The sequence below is a fragment of the Monopterus albus genome, unplaced genomic scaffold (genome assembly GCF_001952655.1).
Source record: "Monopterus albus unplaced genomic scaffold, M_albus_1.0 scaffold303.1, whole genome shotgun sequence".
In the NCBI taxonomy this organism is placed as follows: Eukaryota; Metazoa; Chordata; class Actinopteri; order Synbranchiformes; family Synbranchidae; genus Monopterus; species Monopterus albus.
In genome coordinates, this window is record NW_018128183.1 from 276,840 (window position 1) to 283,633 (window position 6,794).

Genomic DNA, 6,794 nt, shown 5'->3' on the forward strand with positions numbered 1-6,794 from the left:
TGGGGCACTTTGATGTCTCTGAGATATTTAGTCACAAATGTATGTATTGTGCCGCGGTGTCACAACTATTCATGCTCCAGCTCTGTCACTCGTCCACGTCATTACATCCCTTTCAGCAAAGAGGAAAGAATGAGGGGAAAGCAGATGGAAGGGAGGCAGAAAGGGACAGAAGAGACAGGCCTGTTGAGTGACATTTTGTCTGGGTGTCCAGGCTATTGTGTGCTAGAGGAGACAACACCAGTCACTGCTGCACAAACACTCAAACAAAGTTGACCAAAACACCCTCAGGTACATACATATGTGAGTATTTGTCATTTGGCATATGTGAGTATATGTGAGTATTTGTCACATAGGGACAGAAGAGACAGGCCTGTCGAGTGACATTTTGTCTGGGTGTCCAGGCTATTGTGTGCTAGAGGAGACAACACCAGTCACTGCTGCACAAACACTCAAACAAAGGGTGTTTGACCAAAACACCCTCAGGTACATACATATGTGAGTATTTGTCTCCATTCTCATGTCAACGCTGAAAAATATTGAATGCTTTCAGCAAAACATGTGCAAACATTCAAACAGAGGTGGAATGTAATGAAATATGTTTACTCAAGTACTGTACTTTAGTACAATTTTGAAGTATCTTTACTTGGAGATTTTAATTTTCTGCTACTTCATTGTTCAGTACATTTTAGACACTTTTTACTCCACTACATTTATTTGATAACTAGCTACTAGTTATTTCTCAGAATCTGTATAACAGAACAAAATTCTGTATAATCATAAGACTTTATTGATCCCCGGTGCGAAATTCACACCAGCAGTAATTCAAATTACCAGCATATAACATAGATAAAATTAGCTCCACCTTTACCAGCTGCAACATTTAATATGATGTACACAATAATGTGTCAATAATTATAATCCAATTACAAATATACATAAATGTAAAATGTGCTATTCTGCATAATGAGTACTTTTACTTTTGGCACTTTGAGTATACTTTGATGTTAAATGCTTTTTGTGCTTTTACTTAAGTAATTTCTGAATGCAGGACTTTTACTTGTGACAGTATTTTTACACTGCGATATTTCTTCTTTTACTGGAATAAAGAATCTGAATACTTCTTCCACCACTGTATTCAAACTTATTACTATGGTATTTGAACTAAATGACTGTCTTCTTAATACCAGGTTGTTTATCCCCAGCATTTATGCCCACACACAAACAAAAACACAGGCATGCACAAGCATAAAATCTCAAATATGTATACACTCGCACAAAGTTGTGCTTCCAGCAGGCTCCCCAGCTAGGGGCAAGCGTAATTAGCAAACTCATTCAGCTCATCTGCATCTCTCTTCAAAGGAGATCAATGCAAATTTGGCATATGTGAGTATATGTGAGTATTTGTCACATAGGGACAGAAGAGACAGGCCTGTCGAGTGACATTTTGTCTGGGTGTCCAGGCTATTGTGTGCTAGAGGAGACAACACCAGTCACTGCTGCACAAACACTCAAACAAAGGGTGTTTGACCAAAACACCCTCAGGTACATACATATGTGAGTATTTGTCTCCATTCTCATGTCAACGCTGAAAAATATTGAATGCTTTCAGCAAAACATGTGCAAACATTCAAACAGAGGTGGAATGTAATGAAATATGTTTACTCAAGTACTGTACTTTAGTACAATTTTGAAGTATCTTTACTTGGAGATTTTAATTTTCTGCTACTTCATTGTTCAGTACATTTTAGACACTTTTTACTCCACTACATTTATTTGATAACTAGCTACTAGTTATTTCTCAGAATCTGTATAACAGAACAAAATTCTGTATAATCATAAGACTTTATTGATCCCCGGTGCGAAATTCACACCAGCAGTAATTCAAATTACCAGCATATAACATAGATAAAATTAGCTCCACCTTTACCAGCTGCAACATTTAATATGATGTACACAATAATGTGTCAATAATTATAATCCAATTACAAATATACATAAATGTAAAATGTGCTATTCTGCATAATGAGTACTTTTACTTTTGGCACTTTGAGTATACTTTGATGTTAAATGCTTTTTGTGCTTTTACTTAAGTAATTTCTGAATGCAGGACTTTTACTTGTGACAGTATTTTTACACTGCGATATTTCTTCTTTTACTGGAATAAAGAATCTGAATACTTCTTCCACCACTGTATTCAAACTTATTACTATGGTATTTGAACTAAATGACTGTCTTCTTAATACCAGGTTGTTTATCCCCAGCATTTATGCCCACACACAAACAAAAACACAGGCATGCACAAGCATAAAATCTCAAATATGTATACACTCGCACAAAGTTGTGCTTCCAGCAGGCTCCCCAGCTAGGGGCAAGCGTAATTAGCAAACTCATTCAGCTCATCTGCATCTCTCTTCAAAGGAGATCAATGCAAATGGATAGGATTTAGCCACTGGCAGCAATTAGGCCAAAAAAAATATCCTAGCTGGAGAAAGTTGGTTACAGCGAGGATAAGTCGGTTTCATCATGAGCAATAAATGCATTGCACTGAACACATAATAGAATCCAAAAGAATGCTTTAATTTACTCTCCTGTCAAATCAAGCTCTGTTTAATGGCATTTGGTACCAGCCCTCCTGGTTATCACACAATTCGGGGCTTTAATGCTTAATGAAGTTTCATTATCCAAATGTGACACCATCATCAGTTTATTCTACTAACAAGTATTGGCTGTGTAAGTATGACTTTGTACTCCGGAGCTCTGTTGTTGTCCAGAAACCACATGAGTGAGCCACACTGTTGTACTGGGCCGTGTGTTTGTTTACTACCATGAACATGATTAGTACTGAAGTGTATGATCAAAACTAATGCCTGTGCGTTCATCAGTTACTGGCAAATGTCTGCATGCTAACACACTAAAGTAACAAGGTGGTCATGGTAAACGTTATATTGTTGCTGTTAAACATTTGCATCTTAACACTGTCAGTATGTGTGTTATATCATATCAGTATATGTGTGTCAGCATACTGATGTCCGCATGTTATATACAGTGGCTGAGATTGCCCGTTCTTGAAGGCTCACGCTGTTGAATGTCTTGTCCCCTTCCACCCTCAGCATTTCCAATATTGCTCCATCTTTTTATTTTCTATTTGTGTGAGAGTCAGTAAGTGAGATACAGAGAGACAGAGAGGGGGCAGAGTAACTGGAGGCATCGTAATCAAAGCTGTCACATAACATGTATACCAGTCACATCTTGGCATCATCTGAGAGGCTGCTGCGGCACAGGTCATTGAGCTCATTCACTTTACCTGGCTTATTCTCTCCCATCTTCTAGCTCCATCAGTCTGTTTTCACACCTCTAATGAGCCCCCTGCTGAATGCTGGTTTTCCAACAACACTTGAATTTCCATAGTACTGCACTGATGGACGTGCAGACGCCTGGAGCAAAATTCAAGATGGTAAAGAGTAGGAGGAGATGTTCATGTCCTTAAGTTCAACATTAAGGGGTTTTTAATATTCCAGCAAAGCAAATGTTGGTTAAAGGTGATCAGCATTCCTCCCAACCTGAATTTCTTCAGAGGAGTCAATTGCCAGAGCAGCATGACTTGGCTTTTCTGACAGTTTTTGCAAATATCTGATTTGGAAAGAAGAGAACAGGTTATTGGAGGTTTAGCTTCACTGTCCAGCACCTCAGTGGACAAGCAGAAGTAGCAATGAAGAATATAAAGATGGTCGTAATAAGTCAGCTATGGGCTATGACCAACTTTTCTCTGTTTTGAAGGAAAGAGAGCCAATAGGGATCAAAAAGAAAGAACTTAGGTAGCTTTGCCGCTGTTTTTGTTTTTAATAATTCAGATACATTAGTCATGTACCTGGAGATAGGAAGAAGGAAGTTGAACCAAAGGCAAAATGTACTTTATTTGTACTGTTTTGAAAGAAAGTATTGGGGCAACATTGTTTTACTGCCATGGTGAATCAGCTCCATAGATGACTGACAGGTCCCTCCTTTAATGCTGCTCTGCTTGGCTGGTGAAGTGGAGGCTAAAATGAAACCTGTTCTACATTTCCAGCACAGTCACAGCATGTGTAAGAAACATACTGTATATTCAAACCAAACACCGCTACACCTCACCCACCAAGGTTCATTTTAATGGCTGTTTTCACAAATTTTACTCTGCAGGAATATTGTTACTTTTTCATTCTTTTTCTTTTCTAAACATTCACCTTAAAATTAGTGCACCAACAGTCTATCCTAAATATAAAGCTAACCGGTGGGCAGCTTTCATTGTATGCAGTTTTACTTACTGCTGTTATCTATAATTGCAAAATGGACATAATTACCTTTTGTCAAGGCACAAACACTAAAAAAGTAAGATTTTCAGAGTTGCACTTATTTTTGAGGGTACAACATTGTGAGCTTTGGGAACATTTTATTAAAACAAAAGAAAATGTGTTACAAATACCTCAGGGAGGAAAATTAAGAATCAGATTCGATCTACTTTTCCCTTTAAGCATTGTTAAATTGTTATTGCACTGTGTTGGGATGTCTTTTGTTTGTGTGCATTTTGTTTCCTCTTTTCATTTTTATTATCTCTACCTCCAGCAAATGTTACTGTAAAACAGCTTGGTAAAATAAACGTCATGCCCCTAAAACAAACAAACAAACAAACAGAATAGCTCCCTTTTGACATATTTTATATCTGTTGCTGCACTGATATCTAGCCATGCAGATCATGTTGGTTTAATTTGCCCTGGATCTGAAATCATCTGTCTGAAATTTCTACCTCCACCTTAACACAATGGAGGTGAATGGAATTTATATTCTATTGAAATCTTAACAGCAAAGTCTTTTTCCCATTAGGGCTACATAAATATTGTAATGATTGTACAAATTAGTGTTATCTTTGTTACCTTCTGTTTGTATAATTCTTATCTAAAGCCTCCTCTCTGCTTCTGCAACAAGCCCAGTTTAACCATGGGAGCCATTAAGGTTTCACTTAATCACCTAATGTAAGAATGCTGAAACATTCAGTCACTCTACACATAACCAGCAAACTATTGCTCTAAGCCGAACACCATCCGTCTGGAACAACGATGCTGCTTGTGATAGAGTTGTCGAGATGTCTGTCATTTGGATACACTTCCCAGAGGAGCCACTCTCTGCTTTCATTACGTTGATTTAGCTCTGCTCCTTATGCTGCCGCTCCACTGCAGAATGCTGTGCTCACAACGCTGCAAGGAAAACAAAAGGAATGCAAGTGTGGTGGATAAATTAAATATATCACCAACAACTACAGTCAGCACAAAGTCAGGCCAGGATAACTCTGCTTAATAGTCTGTAAAATTATCTCTTTCTGCTTATTATTCATAATAAACACATATAGACATTCAAGCATGCTGGACAAGCAAACCCCTAATCTAACACATACTCATACTTACCAGTGTTTGTATTGGTGCTTATGTGTTCATGTGATAACAAAGTATAAGGCAAGTTGTCGGCTTTACGGATAATTAAGATTTATAACAACTTTATTTTTGTTGTTATAGTTAACAGACTATTTCTATCGGCAGTGTAACCACTTACTCCTAATTACTTGTTAATTGAAAAAGCAATTACATTATGTTACTAGTTACTCAACAACAAAAGCAATTTGCTCCATTACTCCTTAAGTTGCTTTCACCACATCTTGGTTCTAAAGGTGTTTTTTTCCATTATAGGAACCTACTGACATGTGTCGAGCCAAGTAACACAGGTTCTGCACTTGTTTCCACTGCCTTCTGTCCACCTTGGAGGTACGTTCCGGGATCTAGATTTCGGCACCCCTCAGGAGGTACTACTAAAATCACGTTCTAGGAACGTGAGGGGGGAAGGGGTGCATGCAAGTAGAGCCATTCCACATGATTGATTAACACATTTGAAGCATTAGCAGTACAGTGTGTAAAAACACACTCACTAGCAGTAATGGAAGTACTCAGATTTTAAATAAGCAGCAATGTAAAAATGCTCTGTAAATAAAAGTCTTGCATTCAAAATGTACAAATATATTAGCAGAAAATACACTTAAAGTACTAAAAGTAAAAGTACTTATGCAAAAAGGCACAGTTGACATTGACGTACATCATATTATTTGATTGTAATTAATGATATATTATTGTTTACATCACATTTAATGTTGCATCTAGTAAAGGTAGCGCTTATTTTAAATACCTTAGATGCTTAAAGTATGAATTACTGCTGGGTAGATTGTGAACTTTCCATCAAGGATCAATAAATATTGTGATTATACTATATTTTGTTTTATCAATTTCTTTCTGAAAATTAACTAGTAACTAAAGTTATCAAATAAATGTAATGAATACAAAGAACAATATTTTTCTTTGACATGTAGTGAAGTTGAATTTGTGTAGTAGCACAAAATACAAATACTCAAGTACGGATACCTCAAACCTGTACTGAAGTACAGTACTTTGTTAAATGTACTTAGTTTTTTTACCTCTGTTCACTAGTTTAGAGATAAAACCAAGACTTAACTCATTGGTTTAGAGTTCAAACAGGGACTTTAGTGAGTGGACCATAGTCATAGTGGTGAAGACATTACATTTCTGCTTGTTCAACAGCTATTTGATACAACTGCTTATACAGTCCCAGTTACCGGCTGATTGTTGCACTAGTGCACTAGTGAATGATCCTTCAAACTGTCTGTTCTCCCTCTGCTATGTGCGAGAGAGAAGCACAGCCCCTCCCTCCTCCAAACAGAGACAGACACGGTGGAAAAACAAAGCAGGATGGATTTCGTC